Below are 19,067 nucleotides of genomic sequence, written 5' to 3' on the forward strand. Positions count from 1 at the left end.
TCCACGGAAAGCTGTTTAGTGTTTATGATACGATGCTATAAATAACTATTTCAGTGTGTCGACGTATCAAATTTTTTTCTTGATTAATAGGTTTTGAGTCATACTGAAAAAAAAAATATTATATTGTAGACATTTATAAAAAACAGAAATTTACTTGCGCGATAATTGTTTACAATATGAGATATTTATAGAACAATGAAAGATTGATTATACTGCCCCTAGATTGGATTAATTATTTATTGAATCCTATTATAGACAGCTTTCCACGGAAATTAAAAATAAAAATAATACTGGTAGTAATACGATGAAATACACGGTTCAGTATAGCTGAGAAACGGTTCTAATCCATCGGATATTAATAGGTTTCCATTCTGTAATAGTAATTTATCTCATCGTATTAGAGTCAGCTTTCCGCGGATATCAAAATGAAAAATGAAAGGATTAAAACCAGTTTTTTAGTCCTAATTGGACCCAAAGATCCAGGCTAAGAAAATTTGTTTTAATTTAATGATTTTTATTTTAATATTTGAGGAAAATTGTCTGTAATACGATGCTTTACATAATTTTTCAGTATGGCAGAAAACCGGTTCTAATCCAGAGGATGTTAATCGGTTTCAAAGCCATACTGAGAAATGGATTATCAATTGACAAAAGCATAGCTTTTATAGGTCGGTCCGTCCGTTCGTGGAAAATTGTCTCTAATACGATGCTTAACATAATATTTCAGTATGGCAGAGAACCAGTTTTAATCCAGCGGATATTAATCGGTTTGGAAGCCATACTGAAAAATGGATTATCAATTGATAAAAGCAAAGCTTTTATAATTGGGACTGGTCCGTCCGTTCGTACGTCCATTGGTTAATATTTCAGTATGGCAGAAACGGGTTCTAATCTAGCGGATTGTCTGTAATACAATTCTTTAATATTTTTTCAGTATGACGGAGAACCGGTTCTAATCCAGCGGATATTAATCGGTTTCAAAGCCATACTGAAAAATGGATTATCCATTGATAAAAAAATAGCTTTTATAATTGAGGGCGGTCCGTCCGCTCGTGGAAAATTGTCTCTAATACGATGCTTTACATAATTTTTCAGCATGGCGGAGAACCAGTTTTAATCCAGCGGATATTAATCGGTTTGGAAGCCATACTGGAAAATGGATTATCAATTGATAAAAGCAAAGCTTTTATAATTGGGATCGGTCCGTCTGTTCGTACGTCCATTGGTTAGCTTTTATTCCGTTAATTTAGACTTGTTAGAATTGCCCTATCGGTATAAAATTATGCACTATAACACTATAATTAAGTTTCAAAAATGTAAGTATGTCCTGAAACAGTATCATGCTTATTTCAGAGCTTCCATTTTATGGGTTTGTCATCCTTGTTAAAAGCGAAGCTTTTCTATAATTAGGGTACGTACGTACGTACGTCACAGAGAGATAGCTCTATTCGTTAATTTAAATAGGTTAGAATTGTCCTATCGATTCAAAATTTTGCATGGTGATTCCTCTAGTAGTTAGGTACGATTTAAAAAGCGTAGCAACTCTATAACCGTTACCAGAATGTCTGTACGTCCATTTTAAACATGTTGATTTTTTTACTTTTTTAACAACAAATTTTTATGGGATCTAATCATCCGATTGATCTAATTTTTGGTATATTGATTCCTGGTACAATAAAGTATGATGTTATAAGCGAAGCAACTTTATAATCAAGTCCGAAAAATGTAAATATGTTCATAAACATTATTCTGTATCAAGCAGTTTTTCAACAAATTACTTACAATTGCTTCGACTCTAATACATTTATATTCTAATTATTCAGTTCTTACACTATACAAGTGTTAATGTCCGTTTTTCCTACCGTTTCAGTGCTTTGCTTTTATGGATGTTGTCATCCTTGTTTCTTTGATATTTATATTGACACTGGCCGATAAATTGATGTACATTTTTTTTATAATTTGCAAAAATTTTGACTTCTTCAGATTACAATTAATGGTTAATATATTTGGACTCTCAACTCAATAAACCAACCAATCAAAATTTATGAAAAGTTGTTAAGCCAATGAATAAGAAAACTTATTATAAAACTTTGGTGACTAGTGTCATAAACAGCCCAATGTCCCCTTCCTTCCTGGATATTCATATTGTTCTTTTCTTATGTGCCCCATGTTATTATAGGCGGAAATTAGTTAATAACATTTTTCGTTCAATTTTCCATCCCTGCAGATATATACCTAGGAAGGGAGGGAACATTGGACTGTAAATTACAATTATGCGAAATGAGTAGAGAGAAAGGTACCCAAAAGTTTTATACTATTTATACTATACAAGTTTTATAAACAAAACTTTGGGGAAATATAATGAATTTTGGTTGGTTGGTATTGCACTAGTTGTTCTCAAACTTCAATCAATTCAATTAATAATTTAAATCCACAACAGGGGTAATTTTATTTATCATCATTTTCTAATCCCTTAAGATCTATGAATTATACAAAATGTTTCATAAATACGATGTCTTATTTGTTGACTCAAAACCTTTTTGTACTTTTATTGAAGTTTTTTTTATTGAATCTGTTTTCTACATATATAAATTTATAACCGTGGAAGGCTGTTTATTATACAATGTGATAAATAAATATTATTTCTTCATATTATGGACAGCTTTCCGTGGATATTAAAATAAAAATTAAAAATAATTAAATTAGTTACATTAAGCGCTATCCTATAAATTCTCACCAAGTTAAACTGGTTATAAAACTTTGAATTAAAGTGTGATTTACCCTCCTATGGCACCTCCCTCCTTTGCTCAAATATATGCATCATGAAACGTTTTAAGTAATAAAGCCAATAATCGACCCATTTAAATATAATCCAACTATGTAGTCCCCAAAGTTTTATTATAATGTTTTCTTATTCTTTGGGTTTACAACTTCAGGAGAGGTAATTTTGTATACATCAATTTATTGGTCATTGTCTTATCCCATTAAATCAATTCTGAATTAACCAACTCTTATGCATACTGAAAAATAATGTATTATAATTATGTAGACAATTTCCTGGGTATAGTCCCTTTCGTGGCAATGCTCTTTAAGGGTCGTATTTTTAAAATGGCTTTTGATAGGTTATTTTAGGTTAGGTTAGGTTATATTGGGTTAGGTGATTGCCCCGTAGGGTTAGACAATTGGTCCCGCAGGGTTAGAGCCCCTCACAGGGGATAGCAGTAGGAGAATAGCTAATGTGAAAATACGAAGAAACGCCCCTTAAGGGGCGTTGCTATGAGAGGGACTATACCCAATTTCCGAGTTAAAACGAAATTTCCAATATGGCTTCAAAACCGATTAATATTCGCTGGATTAGAACCAGTTCTGAGCCATACTGAAAAATTATGTATAGCATCGTATTACAGAGAGTTTTCCACTTTTATTGAAATAATACTCATAAACCTAAAACCAATTTTCTTAGCCCGGGCCATGCGGGGTTAAGAAATCCGCGGAAAGCTGACTATAATACGATGCAATAAATAATTACATTCTTTTTTTTCACATATAAATTTCCTGTATGGCAACAAAACCGATTAACATCCGCTGGATTAGAACTGGTTTTAAGCCATACTGAAAAAGCAAGTATCATTTCGTATTATACCCAGTTTTCTACTATTATAAAATGCAAAATCATAATTTAAAAATAATTTTGTTTTTATTTCCGTTGACATGTTGAATTATAGACAATTTTACACAAAAAAATCATCAAGGAATTAAATCCATTAAATTTTAATTATAAACTTAGTGTATAGTTTTTTTTTTATCCGTGGAAATCTATCTATAATACTGAAATAATGTATCATTTAAAATAACCTTTTTTAGTAGCGAAGCTTCTCTATAATTCACTTTGTCCGTCAGTCTGTTAGTCAGTCCGTAACGGGGAAAATGGGATTCACTCAGCTCCTATAAAAGATAGAAAGCTGAAACGTTTTTGACAACATTCCCATCATTAAGGAGCACAAATAACTATCAAACATACAAGGCGGTCGTACCGTTATTTAGTTATAGATATCAAAATTAAATTAAACAGTGTCTATTAAAAAATCTAAAAGATTATTACATTTCTTTTTTACCTCATTTGAGCATTTACTTTATTTCATTATAAATACATACATGTATACATAACAGTGCGTCTGTTATATATTTATTTTTAAAAACTATTTTGACGCAAACCTTTTCACATTTTTTGAGCTATGCATTTTGTTATTTACATTTACTTGTTTTAACTTAACAAATCTAAGAAATGCGCGGGGTTTTCACTAGAAATATTTGGATTGCAAACTTGGTTAATAGAAGAAATAGGTTAATGTTAGGTATTATCACGTTTTAATGTATATTTATGAGCAAACAAAGAAGGGAGGTGTCATTGGACTGTAAACTGTACACTGGTACCCAAAGTTTTATAACAACTTTATCTCATTCTTTTACTCAAAACTCTAGCAGGTTCCAAACTATTAGTTATTTTGTGGTTCTTTTTTTAAGGGGATGGGGGCGATTTTTCTTGGGAGGGTGGTGGTATCCTCCTTTAAACAGACAGAGACACACATAGATCCTGTTACTTTTTAAAAACAGTATGTTATTCAAAAAATAATAATTATTTATCGCCTCGTATCATAGTTAGCTTTACGCGGATATTAGATTGAAAAAAAAATAAAATATTAAAACCAGTTTTGTTAGCTCTGAATGGTTGAAGGACCTGGCTAAGTAAACGGATTGTAATTTCATGATTTTTTGTTTTAATACTCGTGGAAAATTGTCTGTAATAAGTTGCTATACATGATTTTTTTTCAGTATGGATTAGAACTGGTTATAATATAGCGGATTTTAATTGGGTTTGAAGCCATACTGGAAAAAATATTTTCGGTACTAGGCCATACTGAAAAATGTACAATCATAAGATTATAACCAGTTTTATAAGCCTTAGGCAGGGTTCGGAAGCCGCGCCTCAGCCGCGCATAAGCCTCAGTTTTAAACCTGCTTGTGAGCAGAAAATGAAATTTCAGAAAGAAGGATTGTCTGCTAAAGAGCAGTTTTATACATCCAGCTGAATTTTATAGTGATAAAATGAAGATTTCAATGAGGCTTACACGCGGCTTACGCGCGGCTTCCGATCCCTGGCCTTAGGAATCTCGCGGCTTACAAAACTTATTATTGTACATTTTTAAATTCGGGAAAATTGTTTATAATACGATACAACAAATAACTATTCCAGTATGGCTCAGAATTTAATTCATTTCCGCGGTTTAAAAACAGTTTCTGAGCAACTCTGAATAAAACAACAAATCTGGAATTAATTTTGTAATAAAATTTTGTATCTTTGAAAATGCTTTTAAAACGATGTGATATATAATCCTTCACCAGGGAGGTGGGGGGCTTGGACTGTTAATTACAATGGTATCCAGAGTTTTATAAACACATTATTTTATTTGTTGTATGAGTAAATTTTCAACCAATAACTTAAATCTTGAAGGAGTAATCTTGTTTATTATCATAATTTATCATGCATTGTCATATCCATTAAGATCCCTGCCCTTACAGCTTAAAAATTATTATCTTTACGCTGCGGTGGATACAAGTTGTTGGTGAAACTCGTAAAATCTTAGTTATATGAAAATGAATAAAATTAATCTCCTTTCCAATAATTAATCATAAAAATTTTGACCAAGGGCTGTATATTAACTAACCTCTTAGTGTCCTATCCCTCCTCGTAACATTGTAGCATGGTTAATAAAATTATCACGATTGAAATAATATTTTAACTAATGTTAATGCATTATTTATCTACTATTGACCTCTCCCTCTACATTATATTTTATTGTTATCCAATACTATCAGATATCTGAAGGGATACAACAATGGACTAAAAATGCAGTTAGGACTCGAGACAAAATTCGCGCAATCAAAGATTTGGTTGTCTTTTGGGTGTTACCTTACTTAAAGGGACTGTGAACGTAAATTTTTCTCATCTTAATATCAAATCTTAACATTATCTCATTCGTAATATCTCACAGATAGAGCAAAACGCGCTTTTGTTTGCTTAAAAAACGGCTTTTTCCGACGATTTTTATAAGGTACAGGGAAAGGAAGGAATTTTCCGTATTATATAAAATGTGCATTAAATTGCTTTTTTCTCCCATTATAGCTAAAATTAAACTTTTTCACATAGTTCTAGATTTTTCCTAACAGTTAAGCTGACTTTTAATAAAATCCTTGCTTTAAACCAATGTATAGTTACTTAGAAATTGATAAAATAAGCAATATTTTTTATTGAAAACCAAATACAATAACAAACCTAGAAACAGGTTTTTTTATTAGTATCGAATTAACTTTAGATGGCCCATCTCTCGCCCACCTTTAATTACAAAATTGTAAATAATAAAGACGCAATATTTCTATATAAACAGTCTGATAAAAGTGTAAACTAATTCTCGAAAGTGGGTTATTTATTGTCCAACACAATAAAAAAGGATATTATCATTTTAAATAACCTATGAGATTCAACCCTTTGTAGACAGTAAGGTATTTTTTTTGTCAATAATACGAATTTAAAATAGGTCTTTTTTACCTAATTACTACGTTATAAAAAAACTAATTGGCAATTTTATATCATAAAATAAATCCTTAACAGTAAGTAAATTGTTTCAACTATATATGACAAGTTAAATATCCCTACAAACATTATAAGAAACAAAAACGTTCAGATTTTCCCTGTTTTTTCCTTTTTTCCTCCCAAAATACCATAAAATCAAGGCATTATTCCTGGATATTTTTGTTAATAGGACGTTTTTGGTTGATCAGTGTAGTGAAATGTGCTTAGAAAATGTTAAGATTTGATAATCAGATGAGAAATTTTTACGTTCACACTCCCTTTAATACACTGGGCGATTGAGCGCTTTACACTGCAATTTAAAACACAGAGTAGGTTCAAGGTGGCGTGGATAGGAATTGCACCCGAAGCGTCACCGAGCCCCTAGAGGTAATACTGGTATAAGGACAAGTATGTTCATAAGAAGAACAGCATTATTTTACTATACTAAATTTAACATGGACAAGTATAAATATAAGTAGAGCAGCAATATTATACAATACTGATGTTTAAGTAATGTTGAAGTATATTCATAAATAGCGCAGCAAAATTATATTATGCTGTCCCTAGTAATCCCTCCTCGTGGAGTAAGCATGAAAAAAAGTAAATTGCTTACTTAATTGTGCCATTTTTGTGGTAAATTACTGATTTTAACATGTGCTTTATTTCCACAAGTTTGTCAGCAACATTATAATAATCTAAATTTAACAAGGACATTAGTAACGCAGCAACATTATTCCTTCTAATGTTAACAAGGACAGTAATATACATATTTAGCACAGCAACATTATACTATACTAATTTGAAACAAGGATAAGTATTAAGTGCAGTCAATATTCTCTAAAATGACTATAACATTTGGAAAAATAGTGCAGCTATTACCTTTTATGATACAAATAAGGATTTTAATTGCCAATTATCTGAAAAGTTTATATCCTTGATATGAAATTTTTTTAAAATTTTATAACTTTGAACCCAAAATCTTCATGCGGTTTTTAATATCTTTGGTATGATTCAATCTATGCATATAAGGAATGCTTTAATCGTTTTCCAGGTCCCATAACTGTGCTGCTAGAACTTTATTTTTTAAAAATTGGTTAAGAAATACGGATTTTAGAAGCTATAATATTAGAATACTAGTTGTTTGATCCTTATCCTATTGGGGAGTCTGATGGAGGTCAGGAACAAAGCCTAAAACCAACCCTAAGACATGTATAAACCTTTCCTTAAAAGTGTAACCAAATTGGAACAGTATTAGCTAGCTGTTTTTGTTATTGGCCGGCCGGAAGTCGGCCGATTTCGGCCGGATTTGGCCGATTAAAATAATCGGCCCATATTTTTTTCATGTTAAGTTTAAAAATATTGTAGTCTGATTTTAAAGTTGTAGACATGATAATAATTGCATAAAATATCGTATTCAGCTATTCCTTGGCCAATTTAGTTGTCCAAGGTGGCAAAAAAATAGTCCTGGTCGTAATAAATTCAAATCCGTTGACCAATCAAAAATCAGTCTGGTGGTTGTCGCGCAACGATGATTTTAAAGTTGTAGACATGATAATAATTGCATAAAATAGAAGTCAAGTTTAAAAATATCGTATTCGGCTATTCCTTGGCCAATTTAGTCGTCCAAGGTGGCAAAAAAATAGTCCTGGTCGTAATAAATTCAAATCCGTTGACCAATCAAAAATCAGTCCAGTGGTTGTCGCGCAACGATGATTTTAAAGTTGTAGACTTGGTAATAATTGCATAAAATAGAAGTAAAGTTTAAAAATACCGTAGTTGGCTATTCCTTGGCCGATTTATTCGTCCAAGGTGGCAAAAAAATTGTCCTGGTCGTAATAAATTCAAATCCGTTGACCAATCAAAAATCAGTCCAGTGGTTGTCTTGCAACGATGATTTAAAAGTTGTAGACATGATAATAATTGCATAAAATAGAAGTCAAGTTTAAAAATATTGTATTCGGCTATTCCTTGGCCAATTTAGTCGTCCAAGGTGGCAAAAAAATAGTCCTGGTCGTAATAAATTCAAATCCGTTGACCAATCAAAAATCAGTCCAGTGGTTGTCTTGCAACGATGATTTAAAAGTTGTAGACATGATAATAATTGCATAAAATGGAAATAAAGTTTAAAAATACCGTATTCGGCTATTCCTTGGCCAATTTAGTCGTCCAAGGTGGCAAAAAAATAGTCCTGGTCGTAATAAATTCAAATCCGTTGACCAATCTAAAATCAGTCCAGTGGTTGTCTCATAACGATGATTTTAAAGTTGTTTTAAATGCTGCGCATATTATAAATATAATAATGTTGTCTTCGAAACGAAAATTTTACACTAGCAAATTTTTGAACTTCTTTTGTGATTCATATGGATCTTTTACCATAAAATTACTTTTTCATAAACTAATTATTATTTAACTACCTTTTTTAAAGTAGCTGCACTAATTTTCCACCAAAAAAAATTATTGACTGCACTTAATAAGTATATCCATAAGTAGGTAGGGCAGGGACATTAAACTATTTAACAAAGTATCCTTATTCCTCTCCCCCTATGTTTTTTAAAAACTTTCAAAATATATTTGGTTCTTACAAAAATAAAATTTTTTTATTAATCCCTTATCATTTCTATGGCATTGGGGTACCCAAAAATGTAGGTACCCAAAAGTTTTTCTATGTGTGTGTGTTTTAGTTATGCAGCAAATGATACAAGAATATTTATAATTCAGTACCAAATTTTGCCCTGGATTGTTGGGCTTGTTTTTATAGCTTGTAAGCTCATTTATATGATTGGATCTACCTGTAAAATATAAAAATTGAATTTTGGGACTTTACTTATAGGGGCTAGGGGAACAAAAGAACCCCCAAAACGCTAAAAATATAAGTTCTGAGCTTATTTTTAAAGATATCAATCTGATTTTTTTAAAGAAAACTTTTTTAACATAACTTAACCAAGTAACCATTACAGATTTCATTTCAGGACTTCCTTTCTAGAGGCTAGTGGAGCAAAAGACCCCCCTTAAACTATAAATATGAGTTCTGAGCTTATTTTTAGTAGCAAAGCGCTACTCTATAATTAGTAGTGAAGCTACTCTATTATTTAAAATGTCTATCTGTCTGTCCGTCCATCTGAGACAGAAAGGGGGAAACATCATTTTTTCAACTCCTAAACCCTGAACCACTTCACTATGCATTTTACATTTTCTGTATATTTTGTCTATGGTAGTCCATAAGTGTACAGATTTACTGTACATTGTTTCTATTTGTTAAAGCAACACATATGACAAAAGAAAAAGATTCTGTTTAAAGTAAAATGCTTATGTGTCAATGAAAAACTATATTTTTTTTATTTTTTTACTGGTCTACTTCATTATGCAAATCCAAAGAAAATCAATGGAGAAACATTTATTATGCACTTTTCTCCTCTTTTAAAGATTGAATCTGATAAAATAACAATTTTAAAAGGGATTTATGCATTGATTATTATGAAAAACAGTATAAGGTAGAAATTAATGAATTTTCTAAATAAGAAATATTAAAAAAAAATTCAACCTTTATCACTTTAGAGGACAACTGCTGACCTTCAGTCTAATGGATGTAGCTTAATACATGTTAAAGATAAAAATTATCCTTAAAAGTATACTAAAATGTTTTTTAATGTATTAAAAAAATCAACTTTAAAATTTTGATTTTAAGGATGATGTCCTTTGAGATACTCCAGGTGATGGTGATGGTGAGCCAAATGTTTTCTAAGTACATGCCCATTACAACAACTTGTCTATTAACCTATGTACCATTTATTGTAGTCATAGCAGCCTCCAATGGAGACTCCCGACACAAAATATAACCATTATCTAAAAACTACAATATTTACCTTATGAATTAGAGTAATTTAAATTGCAATTTTTTTCTATTTTAATACTGCATGGCTTGAGGCTGCTATGACTACAAAAATTGGACCATAGTGCAATATATAAGTTGTCATCATGGCCATGCACTCTGATAACTTTGGCTCACCATCACCACCAGTAAGAGCACCTTAAAGGCCACCATCCTCAAAATCAAGATTTTAAAATGGATTTTTTAAACACATGAAAAAACATTTTTGTATACTTTTGAGGGTAATTTATATCTTTAACAAGTATTTAGCTTCATCCATAAAACTGGGGTTCAGCAGCTGTCCTCTAAAGTGATAAGGGTCAAATTTCTTTTTTTCAAATATTTCTTATTTATAAAAATCATTAATTTCTACCTTATACTGTTTTTCATAATAATTAATGCATAAATTCCTTTAAAAAATATTATTTTATGAGTTTCAATCTTTAAAAGAGGAGAAAATTGCAAAATAAACCTTTTCCCATTGATTTTCTTTGGATTTGCATACTGAAGTGGATCAGTAAAAAATCAAAAAAAAATTATTTTTTGATCAATACATAAGCATTTTACTTTAAACAGAATCTTTTTCTTTTATCATATGTGTTGCATTAACAAATAGAAACAATATACAGTAAATCTGTACACTTATGGACTATCATAGCAAAATATCCAGAAAAATGTTAATTGCATAATAAAGTGGTTAAGGGTTTATAAAAGATAAAGAGCTGAAATTTTTAGGGATAATTATGCTAACAATCTTCATATTTTCACCAAGTTTCATTAAGTTTTGCCAATTGTTTGAGGTGCTAGATCGATTCTTACATTTTTAAGGACTTTCAAGGACTTCCAAGCTTTTTTTTAAAGGAATGGTAATTTCCATTTCAGGTTGTAAATATTTTTTATTCCCAAAACTTTTAACCTTGGAACTAAAATTTGTGGGTATAAATAATCCCAATAATAGAAAAATGCTTTTAACTTTAAAAACTTAATTTTTTCATCACAATGTGTATAATAAAGGATGAATTCTGACATTTATTTGGCCACCTTTTCGACATATCTCTTTAGATCTCTGGTAAATTATGCTTTTGAAAATCAAAACTCATTTTGATGAAATTGTATTTTGTTGATATCTTTTTTGTTAATAAAGTTAGGATCATGAAAATATCATTAACCTTACAAGACTCAAAAAAATGCTTTCAACTTAAAACTTATTTTAACTTTTTACTTAAAACTTATGTAAGTTACTTTTTCTTAAGTTACTTTTTCAAAATTTAGGCTCTTTCTAAAATTTTTTTCTTGTGTGGAAATATTAAGAGATCAAGAACATATGCTACTTTTTTTGATACACTAAGTAATATGGTCTGTAAACCCTAAAAAATACTTTTTGTGTGTCATGCTGTATTACATAGAAGCTCCACAATGATGTCTTAGTTCCTAAATGCCAAATTTCATTGGGGGTGGGGGTTATCATACCTGTACATCTCTCCCCCCTTAGACATCAGTACACTTCATTGCTTGTTTTTATATATAATAGCTTTAAATTTTTTTTTGAATAAAAGTCTAATCCCAAATGACAAATACTATATTAGATATTTTACTATTATTTATTTATTCTAAATGTTAATAATAATTCATGAATATTTATTGTAAATATTAAAGAAACATATGTTAGAAAGAGTAGTTTTGTGTATTTCATATCAATATTAAATATATTTTATTTTTAGTAATTTTTTCTCAGGAGTTTACTTCATTGGAGAACAGAGTTGATAAATCAATCAAAATATCATTAGAGTACATTAGAATCACTTCAAAGACAGATTGTCTCAGTCTGTGGTTAGAGTGGTTTTGCTGGAACTTTATAACACAACTTTATATCAGAAACAGAAGATTGATTTATGCAGAAAACTAGTGAATTTGATTTAAACATCTAATTTGTATAAATTTAAAACAAACTTTCATCAGTCATTTTTTAAACATGAAAAAGATATAAAATTTTTGAATGTATTGTAATACTGTATAATATCATGTAGTTTAATATAATTTGACTTATAAAGTTTTTTTTTACATTAATTATAGGTTCAATTTTGCCAATTTTCATCATGAAAGTAGAAAATAAATCACAAAAATTGGCTTGTTTAAGTAAGGATTTTGTAGCAAAAATGGAAGATTTAAATAAGAAATTAATCTCAAAAATGGCTTGTTTAAGTAAGAATTTTGTAACAAAAATGGAATATTTAAGTGGGAGATTAATCACAAAAATGGCTTGTTTTAGTAAGAATTTTGTAGCCAAAATGGAAGATATAAGTAAGAATTTAATCACAAAAATGGCTTGTTTAGGTAAGGATTTTGTAACAAAAATGGAAGATATAAGTAGGAAGTTAATCACAAAAATAGCTTATTTAAGTAAGGATTTTGCAACCAAAATGGATGATTTAAGTAAGTACTCAACCCCAAAAATGGCTTATATAAGTAAGGATTTTGTAGCAAAAATGGATGATTTAAGTAAGCAATCAACCCCAAAAATGGCTTATTTAAGTAGGGATTTTGCAACAAAAATGGATGATTTAAGTAAGCAATCAACCCCAAAAATGGCTTACTTAAATCATCCATTTTGGTTGCAAAATCCTTACTTAAATAAGCCATTTTTGGGGTTGATTGCTTACTTAAATCATCCATTTTTGCTACAAAATCCTTACTTAAATAAGCCATTTTTGGGGTTGATTACTTACTTAAATCATCCATTTTGGTTGCAAAATCCTTACTTAAATAAGCCATTTTTGGGGTTGATTACTTACTTAAATCATCCATTTTGGTTGCAAAATCCTTACTTAAATAAGCCTTTTTTGAGGTTGATTGCTTACTTAAATCATCCATTTTTGTTGCAAAAACCTTACTTAAATAAGCCATTTTTGGGGTTGATTACTTACTTAAATCATCCATTTTGGTTGCAAAATCCTTACTGAAATAAGCCATTTTTGGGGTTGATTGCTTATCTAAATCATCCATTTTTGCTACAAAATCCTTACTTAAATAAGCCATTTTTGGGGTTGATTACTTACTTAAATCATCCATTTTGGGTGCAAAATCCTTACTTAAATAAGCCATTTTTGGGGTTGATTGCTTACTTAAATCATCCATTTTTGTTGCAAAAACCTTACTTAAATAAGCCATTTTTGGGGTTGATTACTTACTTAAATCATCCATTTTTGTTGCAAAAACCTTACTTAAATAAGCCATTTTTGGGGTTGATTGCTTACTTAAATCATCCATTTTTGCTACAAAATCCTTACTTAAATAAGCCATTTTTGGGGTTGATTACTTACTTAAATCATCCATTTTGGTTGCAAAATCCTTATTTAAATAAGTAATCAACCCCAAAAATGGCTTATTTAAGTAAGAATTTTGCAACAAAAATGGATGATTTAAGTAAGTAATCAACCCCAAAAATGGCTTACTTAAGTAAGGGTTTTGCAGCAAAAATGGAGGATTTAAGTAAGCAATCAACCCCAAAAATGGCTTGTTTAAGTAAGGATTTTGTAGCAAAAATGGAAGATATAAGTAGGACATTAATCACAAAAATTGCTTGTTTAAGTAAGGATTTTGTAGCAAAAATGGAAGATATAAGTAGGACATTAATCACAAAAATGGCTTGTTTAAGTAAGCAATCAACTACAAATATAGCCTAAATGGCTGAGAAGGGATTAAATTTTGAGGAAAAAAAATCAGGATTAAAATCTTAATCTGTAAGACATTTACCTCAAAAGCGTCCGATTTTGCTGATTCTTATCAGCCACCCTTATTTTTGGGGTTTTTTAGGGGTTTATAGGGCAATAATAGTTCTTCAAGTAAGCAATTAACCTACGAAAATGGCTCGTTAGTCCGACATGTCCGATTTAAGTCAGCCACTTTTGTTGTAAAGTGCGGACTTTCCCGATGTGAGCACGTCCTACTTAAATCTGACAAAAATGCTTATATAAGCACAAAAAAAGGTAAATTGCTGAGACAGAGATTACTAGGGTTAGGAAATGTGACCACTTATACGAACGAAGTGAAAAAATGATGCCCTTTCCAACCAAAATCTGTACACAATTTCAACCAATGACATGTCTGGAATGTACCTCCACTGTTATCCTACTGGCTGATTTAGAGAGTAGGTCTCTAGATCATCTCTATTTGCAAGTTAAAAAATCATGTAAACATGAATTTTTAGTACTTTATTAGCAAACATAAATAACATGGATACAATTTTACAATATTTTACATATATATAATTTTCAACATGTATTTTTGATGTAAATAAGTTAGATTTGAAATATTATTATGAAAAAATTTTGTTTATCAAAAATACCTAAATATAGTCTAGTGACTGTGCCATCAGCATCAAGGAGCTCTGTATTTCAGATGAAGCAAGGAATGAAGAAAAAGCATAAAATCGTCCCGAAGGCGTTAACGGAAAAATAAAATAGCATTAAACAATCCATGATACTATTTAGAGCTTTTCTAAAAGGGAGAACCTAATCAGTTCAGTGGTAAGCAAGATATTAATGTATAAACAAAATAATTCACTACTCTAAAGAATAAGACTACGCTACTAGAGGCCTCTAGGAGCACAAATAGAATAGAATAGATAAAAAGAAAAAATTTAGGTGGTATTTTTTCCAGGGTCGATTTTACTTGGGAGCGTGTAGGTACTGCAATATAGAACCAATGAATCGCTATTATTATTTTTCTAAAAAATACAATATTTAAATAAGCTTATTAATTATTGTACAAATTGTATGATGTTTTACGTCAGCAACGTTTCTAAATAATTTTTAAAAAATTTTTATTGAATAAATTGAGATTTATGATAATAATTTATTTGATTCTTACTGATTTTCAAACATAATTTTAAAATGCAATCTGAGAAAAAAAGTTTTATTAATTTTATGATTTAAAAAATTATTCAATTAGAAAATTGTCCAAAATACGAATACGATGATATACATGATTTTCCAGCATGGCTGAGAACTTGTTCTAATCCAGCGGACATTAATCGGTTTCGAAGCCATACAGCGTTATTTACTAAGTATATTTGCGATTACTTTTATTTAATGAAATCTTCCAATTTTTAACATTTACAAAACGGCCTGCTTTACTGCATCAAGATCCATGACAGATCTATATAGGAAATAAACGTCTATATATGAGCTCGAGTCTTCCAATGGTAGAGTGTTTAAAACTCATAGTGCTCCAATAATCCTCATTAAACTCTCATTGACCAAAGCGATAAGACCTTTATTCTATTTGTTTATGGAATGAATTAAGTTTTTCACTTCATGTTGATATTTGAATTACATTGAAGTATTTAATCCTTATTTCCTAAATAAAAAAAATATACGTTCATAATAGAGTAAATCTAAGAAAACTCTATTTTTAAAGAATTCGATTGTGGCGACACTTCCTTTGTGTTAAAATATTAAAACTAAAATTTCAATCATATTAACCCTTTGGTGATGGTAATGTAAAATTATAATTAAAAAAATCTTTTTAAAATCATTTGAATTAATAAATATTTACTTCTTTCTTTTAGATAGTAATGGCGGGGGAGGAGAATTGATTTATTGAGAAATAGACAAATAGATATGTACTTATAGAAAACTAGCCAATAGTGAGATAGTTTCATTGAGCCAACTCTAGTATTATAACATTTAACAGGAGTAAGTGTCATTTTACGGGCTATGAAAATATACAAAACTACACTGTAAGAAAATAAATCTAATTTGCACTTTTGAAAGTAAAGTATAACATTTTCACAGAACTAAGTGTCCTTTTTAAATAGAAAAATATGTTGAACATGAAGAAATAATGTAATAAATTATAATTAACATGTTGAAACATTACAAGTACAGAAACTTTTTACAGAAACTAGCACCTACGCCCAAAGAGGCAAGGGTGGGGTGTCACTCCTCCTTCCTTTTCATAAAAAGAAAAAAAAACAATTTTTTGAAGGGGGATCATTTTTTCTCGCTGCGGTACCCTACCCTAAAAAGTTATGAAAAAAAACTTCTCTGCTACATTTTTGAGGAGAGTTCAGTGGTAAGTGAGATCCTTTGGTACACACAGAAAGACAAAACATTACTTTTAGAAAAGGATATTATGGAGAGTGTCTTTATATTCTGTAAGAAATGAAATATCATTTTGTATTTTTTTTAGTTACAAAAGTTTGATTTCTTAATAAAATAAACAAGGATGACAACATCCATAAGTAGCGAAGCATAAAAAATCATGGATAAGAATACAGACAAAGGATTTAAAGGGCATTTGATAAAATTTACATTATTGAATAAAAATCACAAAACCTTTCTATATATTTTCTCTATATTTTTAAAAATTTACATTATAAATGATGACTGACAGAGTTATGGTCAAAGTAAATTACACACTGAATGCTTAGAACAACAGGAAATTCAATTTTTATACTTTTATCCACAAAAACTTTGAAAATTGGACCAAAAACACCAAAGATAAGGAAAATTATACAAAAAAAATCAATAAAAGCCACCTGTCCTTTCATCTTTGGAAACAAAAATACCTCAGAACAACAGGAAATTAAATTTTGATACTGTCATTCAAAAAAAAATTAAAATCGATTTAAAAACACCCAGGAAATCGGAAAATATGTGAAGAATATCAAATAGCCAAAAACCTGCCTAAAAGCAGCCTGACAACCTTGGATGTTTTATACTTAATCATGCTCCTTATTGATGAGAATCTTGACAAAAAGTTTCAGCCATCTATCTTTTATATGAGCTGAGATAATCGTGTTTCCCCAAAAACATTGAAAAATATAAAAATAGCTAAAAACCTGCCTTAAAGCTGTCCGACTGACTTGGATGTTTTATTCTTAATTATGCTCCATAATGTTGACAAGAAATTTCAGCCTTCTATCTTTTATAGCAGCCGAGAAAATCACGTTAACCCCACTTTGTCTCGGACAGACAGACGGACGGCAAGACGGACGGACAGACATTTTGAATTGTAGAGTAGCTTCGCTACTAAAAACATTATTTTCTTGGCTGGTATTCGAGGTTGTTTTGTGATTTACATGACTACTGAGCATATACTCTATACTACACATACACATTGTAACTATCAGTCTATCTGTTATGTTTCTCATGGATGTTGTCATCCTTGTTAAAGTAATGTAGCAAAACTTGTTGTTTAAATAGTTTGATCAGTTAATAAATAACAGGTTGAACCATATTACCAGTACTAAACATTTTTAAAACTATTTGATGTAATGATTGTTTGATTTCTTTTACAATTATAAATGTTCCCTTATTTTCTTTAAGGAAAACTCCCACAATAAAGCTAGCAGTCAACATGATAGCCACAGATGTGGGAGTGGGTATTTGAAATATTGTTGGTTCTATGAAGCCAGCTGGGAGAGGTATCAGTACATGCAGAAATGATATTATTATACCTGAAAAAGAAAGACATGTTTTGCATACTATATGTATATAATAATATGTAATGGATGTATTATTACTTGGATCTTACACCAGATTTTTATGTTCTATATTATAGTGAACTCTGTAATGTGCTAAAATAATGATCTTCCACATCCCCCCCCCCCTTTACCCCCATCTCTTTCCTCCTACTGAATAAGTTATAACATCCATGTATATTTTACATCCATTTATTATGTATAACAATAAGGAATTGTTCATGTACAAAAATATAATTTCACCATTTCCAAAATTTATAACCGGCTGTTCAAATTCACATGGGTCTGAGGAGCAGGGCAGGTAATTACCTACCTACCAATTGAAAATAAAGAAAATCCTTATAATAAAGTATAGGATCTCTGTGTGTGTCTTTCTAACCGCTAAACCGATATGGTTCTCCTTTATAATGTAGCTTCTCATAGGTCCTGGGAATGTTTATAACTAATTTTGCGGAGAGTACAACCACCCCTTCAAGAGAAATCACCTCAAAAAAGCACCACAAAATTTATTTTCCTAATTTAAACAAAATTTAGGTTGTCAATTTTAACCCTACATTGCCCCAATCAATTGCCCCTAGAGGCCTCTAGAGGCCTTGCCGATAGTAAACCTACATAGAAGATGCTATGCTTTTCAAATCTTACATAAAAGCCAGATGAATACAGGAAAGAGGTATCTGATAGTTGCCCAAGAAAGACATTTTATTCCATAGTTTGTCTAAATCAATAAAAGGATTTTAAATGAAATGACATGGTACTGAAGACGACATTTGATTTCCTCAATTTCGAACCTATTAGTCCTTCTTTTAGCATAACAGTACTCATAGAAAAACTTTTTAATACTAACATTATTACGTAGATCTTACACCAGATTTTCATGTTCTGTAATAAAGTGTAACTTGCTGCAGACTAAAATAAGGATTCCCCATTAGACCCTTTTTACCCCATCCCCTTCCATGACACTTGATGAATAAACTACCTATCCAATGGCAAGCTAAATTGATGACAATTTTTCCCATATCACAATATCCACATATTTTCTACATCCATTACTAAACTAGACGGGGAAAGGGTTAAATGACTGT

At 30.4% G+C, this 19,067-nt stretch overlaps 1 protein-coding gene across 9 annotated transcripts in view; it reads left to right on the top strand.

Moving 5' to 3' along the window:
• Nucleotides 1–19,067, top strand: part of Top2 (DNA topoisomerase 2) — a 100,841-nt gene that overhangs the window by 18,103 nt on the left and 63,671 nt on the right. The window lies entirely within an intron of this gene.

The sequence above is a fragment of the Acartia tonsa genome, chromosome 12, assembly GCF_053477335.1.
Source record: "Acartia tonsa isolate MP-2025a chromosome 12, ASM5347733v1, whole genome shotgun sequence".
Lineage (NCBI taxonomy): Eukaryota > Metazoa > Arthropoda > Copepoda > Calanoida > Acartiidae > Acartia > Acartia tonsa.